The 14,743-nt window shown below is 33.8% G+C and overlaps 2 protein-coding genes across 5 annotated transcripts in view; both read right to left on the bottom strand.

Moving 5' to 3' along the window:
• The window catches only part of LOC126740003 (neurocalcin homolog), a 185,589-nt gene that overhangs the window by 113,747 nt on the left and 57,099 nt on the right, over positions 1 to 14,743 (bottom strand). The window lies entirely within an intron of this gene.
• LOC126740004 (neuronal calcium sensor 2) overlaps positions 1 to 14,743 on the bottom strand; it is a 164,480-nt gene that overhangs the window by 92,929 nt on the left and 56,808 nt on the right. The window contains exon 1 of one of the 2 annotated variants that reach the window (XM_050445856.1): positions 1,557 to 1,994. The exons of the other annotated variant lie outside the window; for it this stretch is intronic. The gene's annotated coding sequence lies outside the window, so the exon portion shown is untranslated. Of the gene's footprint in view, positions 1 to 1,556; positions 1,995 to 14,743 lie in introns of those variants that run through there. 2 annotated transcript variants of the gene reach the window in all.

A 14,743-nucleotide genomic window follows, 5' to 3' on the forward strand; every position in this document is an offset into this window, starting at 1 on the left:
ATCGGTCAGCAGGATGATTGTCCATAATTTTACTAGTTTTACGGATCCAACGACTTGCAGTAGTTCCAAAATTAAAATTTTGTCCAATGCTTATTTGGTAACAACCCGTGGCATAAAATCTTGACATACTAAAACTCCCGATTCAATGGAAACTCTACGTCCTCTGCCTCTATTATTGACAGGAGGTTGTGGAAAATAGGGTCGAATTAGATCTATTAGTTGTCGGGTTTAAGAAATATTCTTAATAAACAAATGAAAAACTGCTAAACAATCGAGGAAACAAATACGTTTAAAAAAGGATGCTGATACATTATACACGTATTAAATAAGGAAGAAGATATATTGTCTGGTGCATACATTTTCTCAATGCAATTAAGAACTGATTTAATGTTGTATTTTTGTAACTGCCTGGAAGAAATAAAAAATTATATTCCAGGTAGTTGTATTTTCTTAAGTTCAAGCCTCTAGCCTAGTAGGCCTTGGTTGCATTACATTTGAAAGCCAAGAATCATAAAGTTTAAGGCTTGATCATATTTTTCTTTTATTATTAAAAATTGATAAAATATTAAGGTGGTTGCTTGATTTTTCAATGTCATTAAGAACTATTTTAACGCATTTTTCAACTGCCTGGAAAACATTTATATAACAGACCTTGTAAGCCTTGGTTACATAACATTTGAGAGCCAAGGCTGCAGTGCTTGCAATGCAATTAGGAACTGATTTTATGTATTTTTTAATTTCCTGAAAGAAATAAAAAATTCTATTTGAAGCAGATAGGCCTTGGTTACATTTCATTTAAAAGCCAAGGCTTATAAAGTTTAAGGCTTGATAATTTTTTCTTTTTTTTTATTAAAAATGAAGAAACTATTAACATTGCTGCTTAATTCCTCAATGCAATTAAGAACTGATTTTATGCTTTTTGTAACTGCCTGGAAGAAATAAAAAATTCTATTTGAAGCAGATGTATTTTTTTAAATTCAAGCCTCTATCCTAATAGGCCTTGGTTACATTACATTTAAAAGCCAAGGCTCATAAAGTTTAAGGCTTGATATTTTTTTCTTTTTTTTATTAAAAATGAAGAAACTATTAACATTTCCGCTCAATTCCTCAATGCAATTAAGAACTGATTTTATGCATTTTTTAACTTCCTGAAAGAAATAAAAAATTGTATTCGAAGCAGATGTATGTTTTTTTAAAAGTTGAAGCTTCTAGCCTACTAGGCCTTGGATGCATGGTTTAAAATACCAATGAAAGCCAATGATTATAAGGTTTAAGGCTAGACCATATATTTTCTGTTATTTATATTCAAATTATCAGATTGGTTACCTCTGTTATAATTTTCCGTGTTGCATTTTCCTTAAAAAGTAAATAAACTTAACTAGCCAGTATAATAGAAAGATATCGAGAGCGATTTATAATAAGAATTACATTTTAAAATTTTAAAAAATATTTATTTTGGTTCTTTAGAAAATGCTTTTTTATTGATAATAACTAGTATTAAAATAGAAAAAATGTTCAGTTGCTGGAAAATCATTATAAAAAAAAATATATCCAACCTTTGGAGAAAACTGCTTCCCTTCTGAAAACTCTGCAAACACGTTCAGGTACTCAAACCCACTCAACTCTACCAATACTCCACTCTAGCAAGAAGAAAACAACAAAGTGTTCAACAACAATGCTCGCAACCAAAAAAGTCCCACCAAAAAAACCTCAAAGCACTCTCTAAACTCGAGTCCCAACAATTCCGCTCTAACGCAAGACCCAATTCGGCTCTTTACCGCAGATTTTTCGCAGCATTCACCCGCAATTCGGCCATCTCCTCTTTGCGCGTATTAACACAATTGCGGTTTACGCTATTTTTACCGGGCACGATACAAGTGCGCTCGAACCTGTAGGCACTCCCGCTAGGTAACTGGTTCGGCTGCGGGCTCGCTGCTTTTTAGATAGAACGGTATAGGGCCCCCCCAGCTACGTTGCCATGTTTTCCCCATTTTGTTTCGTTGCAGGAATCTGACGATGCATATTGCAACTGTAAGTAGGGGATGGATAAATTAGGTTAATTGAAAGGGCGAATAGTTATGGTCATTTAGTGGCGCGACATCATTTATCTTTCAATTTGTTCCGGGCAAGGCACTGATATCGATAAGAAGTTTGACTTCTTTTGCTTTCAGCTTCACCCCATTGAACATATCAACTCTAATTCAAAACAGTGTATTTCTCTGTTGATCATTACATCAGCACCAGCTTATTTAGTACGAGCCATCTTCTCATCCAGTCTGATTACACAGAGTAAGTGTAGTCTCCACAAGATAATAATTGCCAATCACTTAGTTTTTAGTCTTGATTCTTATATTTGGTATAAAATTTTTTTGTGTTCATGTTTATCCAGTACACTCTAGTTACTTGATATTGACAACTTTGAACTTTGCCACAATATCGAAATATTTTCATGGTTTTAACTCGAATCAATGTCAATCACTTGAAATATGCAAGCTGGTCCTTGGGAGCGAAAAGTTTTGCTTACTTTAATATTTCAACGCCAATTTCATTTAAATAAAATACAGTAAAACAATAAAAAGCCAATTTAGGTATAGCTGCGCAACATCTTTAGGAAATATAACCGATGATTTATGTAGGGAAACTGATAAAGCCAATACCACCGCACTAATCCTTTTAGACTACTCAAAGGCGTTTGACACTGTTAATCATGAGATGCTGCTGTCCATTTTACATTTTGTTGAATTTTCAGAGGAAGCAATGGCTCTTTCAGGTAGTTGTTTAAAAGGGAGGAGCCAATAAGTGGAAACGTCTTTGGGGCAGTCGGAGCAAGGTACAATTAAAAACGGAATACCACAGGGCTCAATTTTGGGACCGCTTTGGTTTTTATTTATACGTGTAACATTGCCTTATTCGTTCATCAGTATGTCGATGATGAGCAAATGGCATACTCTTTTAAACCAAAAGAATGGGAACTTGCCAAAAAAAGTATCGAAGAGGACCTAAAAAAATCTTGGTAAATATTCAAATAAATCGGTGGTATTATTTTTTGGAAAGGACAAAAATCATGTAAAAAATCAGATGCAAATAGTTATTTGGGGAATCAGTTAACCAGTTCAAACTGTGCATGTAATTTAGGTCTTCTGATGAATACTGATCTACGTTTTGGAGAGCATGTTAGTTTGAAAATTTAGAAGGCATATGGTTCCCTAAAGCTGCCACATCGGCACCTGCTCAACTCTCTAATAGTCTTCTTCTAAGTAATTTTAACTTTTGTGACGTAGTTTAAGGGCCGTGTAGAGATCAGAGTGACCAATTCTGAATTCAAATTGTTCAGAAATCCTGTTCGCGATTTATTTACGGTATTAAAAAGGGATTACCAATATCTCATAAACTAAAAGATGCTAAATGGTTAAGCATGAAGGATAGAAGATATCTGAACTCTCTGGTGTTTTATCACAAAATTATTATCACCACAACACCGCTTTACAATTTAAATAAAATTAAGTATAGGACAGATGTGCACACAATATAAATGTAAGGTTTAGAAATTTAATAACTCCACCACAACATACCACCGCAATATTTGAAAGGAGTTTTTCTGAGACGAGTTTAAGATGCAGCTTTTGAGCCAATAATTATGTTTAAAGTTTTTATTTTTCCCTATATTTTTTTTTTGGTAACTTTATTTTTAATTCTTTATTTTATTTTTTTTGTTTATTTTTATTGTATCTTTGTACCAGTAAAACAAAAAATGTGATTAATTACTTAAAAGGCACTATTTTTTAATTATTATAATTTGTTAGTGTGTACTATTGATATACATGTAATTATGTTCTATTGTTGCCTTTTTTTTCGGTTGGTTTTTTTTTGGTCTCTAGTTTTGAATAATTTATTTTTCCTTACACATCTTACATAGATGTATTAATAACCATTAATACATCTAAGTACATATTCTACATCCTATTAAGTATTCATAGGATGTAGAACAAATTGAGAGACTGGACACAAACTTATTTAAATCATCTTTCAGTTCCTTTTTCTGTTATTCTAATTTAACTAAGTTTCTTAATTATTATTGTAACTTTTTATATTGAATTAATGCAAATAAATTTTGTTATTAATATTTTTTTATTTTTTTAAAATAAATCTAGTTAAATGGCCTCCCCTTCTCTCAATATACTATTGCCTTTCGTGGAAATCCTCCATAACCCTATGTAACATATTAGCGGGAATATTAGCAATCTCATCAATAATGTTTAAGTTCCTGAATGGTTCTAGCAATGAAGACCTTTTGTTTTACGTAGCCTCACAAAAAGTAATCGCAAGCCACTAGATCTGGCGTCCTTGCAGGCCAGTCAATACTTGCTCGTCTAGAAATAACGTGTATCTTAAACAATCTTTGCAAAGAATTTAATTCCGCTCTTCTGGTTCGTAAAGTAGCACCATCTTGCTGATTGGTTGTTATGTGGAAATCTGTTTCATTGGTTACTGAAAAAATTATTAATTCTACAGATTTTCTGAAGTCCAGTAACGTCAATTTTGTTTGTTGGTATAGCTCGTCAGATATCCACAAATTGTGAATATCGATCTCATTATCAACGAAAGTTTCAGCAAAACGTAGACGATTTGGGATGCCTGTTGGTTTTAGTGCTTGGACTATTTAAATTTTGTATGTGTGAAAATTGAGATCTTTGTGCACTATTCGAAGTAAAAAAATCGCACATTTGTTTAAGGCCTGAGCTCGCCTTCGGGTTGAACGTTTTGGACTGTGCTCTACAGATTCTCTTACGCGATCGCCATTTTCAGGCGTTTTATCACTTTTCCTTTGAACCTGCGTTTTTAAACCCATTTCTTAAAAGTGATGAGTCAAAAGAACTCTGCAGTGCCGATCAATATGAAAATAAATTTGGAAATACCCCTGCACGGCGATTATATTTTTGTATTTCAATTTAATCACAAAAGCACGTTGCTCACTGAGCTATTGCTCCATAATTACTATATGGCATATGGTTGCAGGTAATTTAAAAAAACAATCGACAGCCAACTATTCGTAGTTGCGAAATAACAAGATTATGAAAACATCCTTGTACTTCAGCACTAACTGATTTGGTACAGGAATCAATAAATGAACTCTGTTCCAAATTTCGAAACTCTTTATAGTTTTAGCTTGTCTCAATGTTTATTGGCGTTTTCTTTTTTCGAGTTATTTTTTAAGTCAAGTTTAACTTTCTTTAATTTTTAAATTTATTTGATATGGAGCAACTAAGTTCGATTATTAACTTTGTGGACTTCAGGAGATCTGCTTATTTCAAATATTAATATCGAAATATTAAAGTCAAATAATCCCCTCTTAAATGAAGACAAATATTTTATTTAGAAAATAATTTAATAGTACTTTACAATATGTTGAAAGAGTGTGAATCGTTCAGCGTTATTACTTGTGATGTACTAGTCATACATACGTATGGATGTTTGACTGCTTCTGTGACTAAATTTATGTTCAGGTACTATGAGTCCATTAAAAGTGGTCCCCTCCTTCATTGGTTCGTAATATTAAAATATTCCGGATTCACATTGTTTTAAGACTCTTTTTGAAGCCAGTGCCTATAACCATGGGTCTGATAACTATAAAAATGGTTTTAATTTCCCCAAAGTCCACAGACGATGACATTTTATCTAGCATTAAAAGTTGAAGCCTAAGAAAGCTACGGTCGTTAACAATATACCATCATCTAATGAAGGCTGCCAATTGCTCCAATTGTTCCTCTAAGTTTCTATTCAAACTCTCTTTTAGGGTAGGATGCTTTCTAAATAGGCTAAAAAAAATCTATTGTTATACCTATTTTTAAAGATGATAGGAGAAATAATATAGTTGGTTATCGATTCATTAGTATATTAAATATTTATCTATATAAATCTCGCATCTGTCTGAGGAGATCTCAGAATTTCAGCAGGGTTGTATTCCTGGTAAATGCTCTGTTAGAAACCTGCTTTTTTTTTTAACTTCTGTCACATGCAACTTTGAATAACAACAAAGCCTTGTATAATCTATACTGATTATGCAAATGCATTCGATAAGGTCAACCGTGGCATTTTAGTGCGAAAACTGGAGACATCATGCATCTGTTCTAGATCAAATTTAATCCAAAGAGTAAAAGTTGGTAATGGCCTCTCTGACTTGTTAATGATGGGAAGTGTTATGTAGTTTCTTTTTCTCAAAAGGTCAATGTACTTGGTAGGGATTCTTGTATTAACAAACTTCAACACCGCAATGTGATGAAGTTAAAGATTTGGGTGTTGTATTTTAGAAAAAAAAACTTTAAAGTAATTGGGTTTGTAATATGAAACAGCAAAGACTTATATACTGCAACTATCTGTTCACCAAGTTCCTACAGTTACAGCAATGAAATCGAAAAGATACAGAGGCTTTTTCTGCAGTATATGTATGTGAAAAGAAACGGCATATATCCTTTCAGGATTTCTATAGATCTCTGATAAAGATGTTTCACCTTTTTTCTGTTAGGACCAGTAAAAATAACACACTGTGATATTTATATATACTATATTGAATAATATAACCTATAGTAATTGTAATCTTATTACTTTTAGTCAATTTAGAGTTCCTAAAATCAACTTAAGAGTCTTATCACAGGATTTATTCATTATTGATAACATCAGTACCTCACCTCTTTCGCACATGCTCAGCATTTGTAATGATATACTTACAAATGCTATAGTCCATGATTTCTTTCCTTTATTTTTATTCCTTATTTTTTATAAGTAGATAAAAGTGTATTTTTTAATTTCACCAACTACCTCGCCTTTCAAGTTATTTACCAAAAATCTTAAATGCTTCCAATTCATTTTGTAGATTAGTGTTTTTTCATATTTCACAACCTCTGACAAAAAAAAACCGACCAAACTAGAAACTAAACAAATAATAGATACACACATGCTCAAAGTCCAGGGATATTAAATTATTTTAATTACAAACTGGTTTAGAATATTTAAATTAAATATTTTTGTAAACCTTTATAAGTGGAGATACCCCAATAACAATTTAATTATGACGTGATATTAAAATACTGATTTTCGTGAGAAAAATTGGAATTTATTTACAATATATGCAAAACAACAAAAAATTTATAATCAACATTTTGCAAAAAAATTAATATGGACTGTGACATTCTCGTGCATTGATTGTGTACAATGTCTTTCCATGCGATGGATTAAGTTATCCAGATCTTCTTGGGAAGTTGCTATTCAACACTGTTGTAGAAATTGAAACAGCTGCTCTTGGTTTTAAAGCTGATTCTGAAGAACTCTTCGCTGAAGCATATCCCAGGCATTCTCTATAGGATTAAGATCAGGTGATTGAACAGGCCAGTCTAAAACACGCATGTTTTGCTCTTCCAAAAAACGTCGTGTGATTCTAGCTATGCGTGGAGTGGCATTATCATACATCAAAATATAAATTTTCACTCTAGAACATCTCTAACGTAACGGTATGCTGATAAGAAACGACCCAGAAGAACGAGCTCGGTTCGACTCCAAAGAGAAATTCCTGCCCATACCATAATTGTGCCTCCTCTAGCTAACTGTGAACCTTCTGTGTGTGATAGACTCGATTTGTTATGCCAGATGCACTCCATACGCGTACTCTTCGAGAATCTGGATACAAGCCAAAGCAATATTCAATAGTAAATAAAATATTTTGCATTGATTTTATTTTTTCTCAAGTGATATGTACTCAGCCCAAGCTACTCGACTGGCGTGATTCCCTCGTTTTAAGGGTTGACGTCTCCAAAGCTTTTGGCTTACTAGATTACGTTCTCTCAACTCTATGTGGCTACTATGCCTTGAAACAGTCACATTATAAGCTTTGAGCAGATGACTTATTAATTGTGCTGCTATTATTGTGTCATTTCTTCGAGCTTCTAACTGAACATATTGATCCACGTGAGGCATCCTTGGTCGACCCAAATTCATTTTGTCAGAAACAAGGGCACACGTTTGGGTCATTCGCAGCCGTTCTCTTATAGAAATGATCATCCGGGGAGTTTATTAGTAATAAAAAAAACATGTGCGTGCATTTTCTTTGATGTTTACCAACATCTTTAAACTTGTGGATTTCTGAATATAATGGCATCAGTTGCCATTATCAATTTGATTCGTTGTTCTACATCAGACTTGTCAACGTGTTTAACTCTTTGCAATTCTCCTGATATATCTTTGACCTAATAGTTTGGGAAATAAATATCTCTAGGAAACAATTTGACATCCCACGAGATTAATTTTGAAATTAATAATGATCAAAATTTCAATCAATCTAGTGACAAACTAATAATGTAACGGTGTCAGACCGTTATGCCAACAAGGATTCCATTATGATTGGTTGGTAATTCAATACAGTCCCGTCCGTTTCACCGCCCAAGCTCTTCCGGCCAGCGATCCGCTTAGTGGGCGAATAATAATATTGAAACAACAGCGGCCCACGTCACTGACCAAGCGCACCTTTCTCAACTGTAAGCTGAGGTGCCCGCGAGGCACTGTTGCCGATATTGATCCCGTGGCGCCCGAAAATCAGCGCCGGGACGCGCGCATTTTCCCGGACGCCCAACGGTGTTGCCACAACGGATCGTATTTTGAATGATACTTATATTTCCCGAGTTTTTGGCGAAGTGGATGCATTTAAATCTTGGATCGAGGTACACTTGAAATTAGCTTGTTTTTTATTTCGTTTTAAGCGTTTATTGATTGTTGAAACGCTCAAAATGCTGCAAGCATTATTTCATTCCAATTCTTATGTATGAAAATAGGACGCATATTGAAATATTCAATTTTTTGAGAAGAAATTAAAAAAACGTCCTCGAATAGAAAGTGCTATTTCACCAATAGAATACACACAATAAAGACAATACTCAAATTGATATTGGATTTTTTTCAGCTTGCTGCTAGTAGCTGTAAAGAATCAAGCTCTAAATCTAGCTTGGAGTGAATACTGGTGGCTTATAAGCCTCATTTGAATGATACGAGTAAAGAGATTTGACTCCAAGTGATTGCCAAAATTGAAGCCGATTTTAAAAGTAAACGCAAATCACCATCAAAAAAGGGACTTTATTTTATTTCTTGTTTATTTAAGTAATATTTAAATAAAAAAGTTATATGCAAATAGAAAAAAAAGTCAACCCATCCTCCAGCGACTGCCAAACTCACTGTGTAACAATCCTCAAGATCAGATGTGAAACTAGGTGCCTGCAATGAAAGATATCACAAGTGGAACCAAAATTGTTGATGGTTTGCACACGCTGGAAAGAGGATCTTGATATTTAATGTTTAGTTTTGGCACGATTAAAGTCAAATCATAGCTGTCCAATACTTTGGTATATTTAAAAGGCTATTTTGACGTGTGATACGATCATGAGTGGAGAATTTAAAAATTAAACGACCTCTAAGATACTCAGGCGCTCCACTAGAGAAGATTCTATGAAGAAAGCATGCGAACTGTACCGTCTCTCGATCCTGCATATTCAACCACTTCAGTGCAGGTAACTTGTATCTGACGTGATCACGGGCCCTTTAATTGTAAATAAAACGTATATATATGTTACATCCAGGGCTGGGCCATACGCAAAATTACAATAAGTAGTATGCGAGAGAACCTTAATGTTTCGCACAAAACCGTTCTCAACCGCAGTATGAGTATATCGTTACTTTTGTACAGATTCCGCAATGACATATACGACCTTTGAAGGAACCTTGCCAGTTGGCTGCGCGAAATCGTAACTTAGAATCAATTATGATGCCGAGATTCTTACATTCTCTCACGATCGGGATTGGAGTTTGGGATACATGAATAGCCAAATTATTCGTTGCTCACTCATGATCAGAAACAATGTATATTACGACCGATTTCGACGGATTCAGTCGCATCCCAATATTTTTAGAATATTCAGCTACTATAACTCCAATACTTATAACTCCAAACACTCATTCAATCGAAGAACAGCTTCGTCCACATTTGCTTTAGAAAAACTGGTATATATTTGGGTGTCATCCGCGTATCGTTGAATTATACAATTATTGACAATAGAATTCATGTCACACGTATAAATAACAAACAGCAAGGGTCCCAAAATCGATGCTAAACCAAAATCGATTTAGCATCTGCAAAAATGTTATCAGGAAGAGTTGGAGAATCGATGTAACTAGTGAGCAATTTCCACAAGAATGCCACAGAGGCCGAAGCCGAAGAATGAACCGGGATAACAGATAATGACCGCGAAAATGATGTGAAAATGAACTAATTATTAGTTATAATAATATAGCTATAGGTATATATATATATATATATATATATATATATATATATATATACAGAAGAATGTTCAATTGTTAAAAAAATTAGGGTGGATAACGCAATCACAATTTGACCAGGGCACAGTCTTCGCTAAAACTTGTATAGCGTGACACGCGTGACAAAACTTATTCAGATGACTAAAATCGCCAGGAAAAACACATGAGGAGACGAAGTGATGCCGAGAACATAAATACGTCCTTTATTGAAAAGTTAGAGAAGCGTTAGACTACATACCGTACTAGCAAATTAATATTACAGACAGGAGATTAATGCATCAGAAAAGGAAGTACAGTGTATACCCAACTACTAAGGTATGATAAAGAAAAGAGTGTAGCTCCACCAGATTTTGTCTAGGTTATTTGTTACGCAGTGGAGCCAAACGATCAATGAAGAGGTCGAAATTAATGTTCTATCTCTCTCGAAAACAATTCCCATGAGGGATAGCTAGGGAACTCTGAATTTGCCATTTTTTAGTGGCAAGAGTTCTTAAAGCTGAAAAATATCATTCCTATTAAATAACAATGCTCCAGGAATTCAGCAAAGATGATCCGAATAGAAGACTCAATTTGGCGAACTACGGATCTACTAGACGGGAATATTCTAAAAATAGAAAGTCTTCTTTTCTGATGAATCACATTTATGTTGAATGGTAAGGTAAAGTGTCGTTAATGCGTAAACAAAAACCCACATTGCATCAACGAATGCCACACTCAATATCCAGAAAAAGTCAATGTTTGGGCGGGGGTTGTTGGTGATTATATACGCTGCGGTGATTATATAGTTATACCAGCAATTTTTTTCCAAGAATATCTTAAGTGATCAAGCTATTTCGATTCCTTGCAGAAGGACCTAGTTACGAATTTGGCTATTTTGTTCCCTTGTCCTATAGAAGCTGACGTCCCGAATAGAAAACATCTTGTTTCAACAGGACGACGCGCCTTCTTATTTTGCAAGACCTGCCCGTATTGGATGATTTATTTCTAGCTAGGTGTATTGGGAGAAGAGGACTCTTTGAATGGCCACCCAGATCTCCGGATTTAAGACGTTTGGACTTTTTTTTATGGAGCTACTTAAAGAGTTTTAAGACCAAACCGGTAAATATTCAGGATTTGAAAGAACGAATAAGACTGGATTGTAGGCGAAATTCCGGCGGGATAATTTGAAATGTTATAGTGTATAGTAAATGGACGATATTTTAAACTTTTATTAAAGAAAGACTATTGAATTGACAAGGAATAAAAAATTGAAACTTGGCTCGCATATGTTACTTCTTAAACTTATTAAACTCTTTAATAATAGTCATCAAAAAAAAATAGTGATGACATCATATCTCACATTTGAGACATTGTTATAATTTTTTCTAACATTAAAATAAAGGCAGACTAATCGTGTCCGAGCATATTTCCTAAGAAAAGAGCGCCTTTGATTTAGTGTATTTATTCCAAGTTATGGACTCGCACAGTATATTTCTGTGTTAAGAAGGGATTTTCTTTGGATTTTAATCATTTGATCAGAGTACTATAACTTTAAGTCATAGTTATCTAGTTTTAAGAATAAACGTAAATAAGGAACTGTTTCTCATTCACACTTCACTAGATAGGGGAGTGATTGAAAACTTCTTGGATTGCTTCTCTCCATTGAAAAATTATGAAAACTTAGCGGCTCTCTTTAAATAGGTTTAAAATGGCTGTAAAGAGATATTTGTTCAATGCTTCGTGAGTACTCTGAAATAGATTTAAAAGATTTAATTCGCATCTACAGCATTTCCTTTTCCCATAACCTGTCTATGGTATATTGCTGCATTTCGAATCTGCATATATGCAACTATCCGTAGTTTGATGCATCTATTGATTCATCAACCATTACATCCTAAAAAACTAATTTTTTAATCAGGTATAGGTCCTTTAATAAATGTTTATTCGCATATAAAGTTGTCTATTATTACTATACAATGAATTAACATATAAAGTAAATATCCCTAACAAGTTTTTAACAACTATCATAAAATACACGTTATAACAATAGCAGTTCTACACACCGTCCTAGAATTAAATACGAACACGACCGCAGCCAAGCTCCTCTCATATTATATGTAATTTACATACAAAATGTTGCAAGGAACGAAGAACACTGTGTAGTACGCTATGCAAAAACGGAAACACCCTTAACGTATCGGGAGGCGGATGTGTTCACGCCTCTATTTGAGTAGTAGATTGTCCTCAGCGAAAGCGAGAATCCGCTTTAGCATGACAGGTATTGTGACGCGTCATACTCTACGATGTTTTCAACGATGTGAAAAGGACGGCTCCCATTAACGTTAAAGAGGTTAAAAAGTGGGGAAGTTCATTAATATTTAAATGTTTTTTAACGAAATTTTTATCCACAGTTTTTTTCTATTCGATCATTTCGTATGAAAACTTTTATTTGATGCCTCTACTACTACCACCTGAATTTATTCGGTTTTCATCATGTTTAGGGCATTGTATACATCTAATATTTGATTTTTTATGATTCCAGGCCTTTGCACACTATTGTTTTGACTACTACAAGGCTTTTAGTAGCCTGCCCCAATGCTTGAAAATATACAAGGCATCAGAGACAATGATAATATATCTAAAAGATCATGTAAATGTATATGATCATGATGAAAATAGTCAACTAAGGCATTCTTCCTGAAAAATAAATCTAAATTTCTTTATTGAGAGGTGCACTCTTTAAGCAGTAACTAAAGATCTTTACATAAGAGAAATACGTGAGAATAAATGAAAACGAAAACTCTATTTTTACCATTGTGTGTGTTGTGAGCGAAAGGTAAACAGTAAAAGAAATGAGATCCAAGCAAATTGAATTTTAAACTTTGTGTGGAATGAATTGTTGTCGGCCGTTTGATTGCCCCTCTCGTTCTTTATATAAGTTTTCCACTTACGTTTCCCAAACAACCATGATCTCCAGTCTGAAAAGGTCGGGAACGAGGGTTGTTTTAGAAAATTATGTTTTCAGAGAAATTTCGTTTAGCTGTAGATATTTAATTAAATTTATTTATTCAATTTAGATGGAAAGTGGTCGAAAATTGAATGTGAGAAATTGATTGGTAAATTCGTTCCCACCATCAGCAAATAGAATAATGTATTTCGAAAATATTTTAATTGAGTTCCAAAAGAAACAGTTTAAGATACTGTGAAAGAAAAAAGGATAAATAGAGAAATAATGTCTTAAACTGACTTTTTGAAAATTTACCCTCAAATCTAGCTAAATCCAAAAACAGCAAGTTAACTCTATTCTCCCTAACGCAATTTCCTATACAAACATGCTCTAATGCCAAAACAATTTAGGCAAAGGCAACTTTCACACTGTTGTCGGAAAGAGTAGAAATTTAGGTCAAAACCCAAGTTAGTCCAAAAACAAATAATACCTTAAAAAACGTGTATCGACATAAATTTACGATATCAGGCAAATCACCCGGTTTGAATAGCAGTTGGGCGCTACTAACTTCGCATTCCCCGATATATCCCATTGTTGTATGAATTTGCACCCTTTTCGCTATATCCCTTCCTTTTCAATTCGCTAGCCATCTAGGGCTATAATTTAGTTCGTTAGTAATCGTCTTTTGTGTATTGTGCTAAAAACGTTTTACTCATTAGAACTTTGCTGTGTATTTTAATACTTAATAATTTTGGGAAATTATTGACTAATTTCCAACCTGACCATACATTTACAAATAAATACCCATATATTTTCTATGGGATTAAGAAATATCCAAAGATTATGAAGGCCAATCCGTTAAATAAAGGTTTTGTCTTCAAGACTTATGACATGAAAGTACGTAAAATAACCCTCTATAGTACCAGCTTTGGGTTTAATGATCTGAATAGCATCTTCTTTTAAGCAGCGTTCTTTACTACGTCTGTAGTAAATTATGGTTTAGCCCTTGTGGAAAGACATAGGGTTAAAATGAAACAACCTTCTTAGGGTTATCTATAATGATATTTCAAAAAGCTACGTCCAAGGATCGTTGAACTTCCCGTTGACCTGGTTTATGATAATGCTTACTAGACATTATAATTTTTTGCTATACAAAATTGGTTAATGTATTATTACAATATAGTAGATTCCTATTTACACAATATTTGTTATACTGGGTGATACTTCCATACTACACGGCCTCGTATAGAAGAACCAGTCAATGATTTTGATCAGATTTAGTTACAGTAGTGGTTAATATTTTTCATAACATCTGAGTGGAAGAAATATTCCCATGCCACCTTGATTTCCTTACTAAATATATAGGAGGCATTCAGTTGATAATGGATATATCAACTGAATGTAGTATAGACAAAAGTTCCTAAAATGGTTACTTAAGTTTAAAAAAACTTAAGTAATTAA

Source organism: Anthonomus grandis, chromosome 8 (genome assembly GCF_022605725.1).
Source record: "Anthonomus grandis grandis chromosome 8, icAntGran1.3, whole genome shotgun sequence".
Lineage (NCBI taxonomy): Eukaryota > Metazoa > Arthropoda > Insecta > Coleoptera > Curculionidae > Anthonomus > Anthonomus grandis.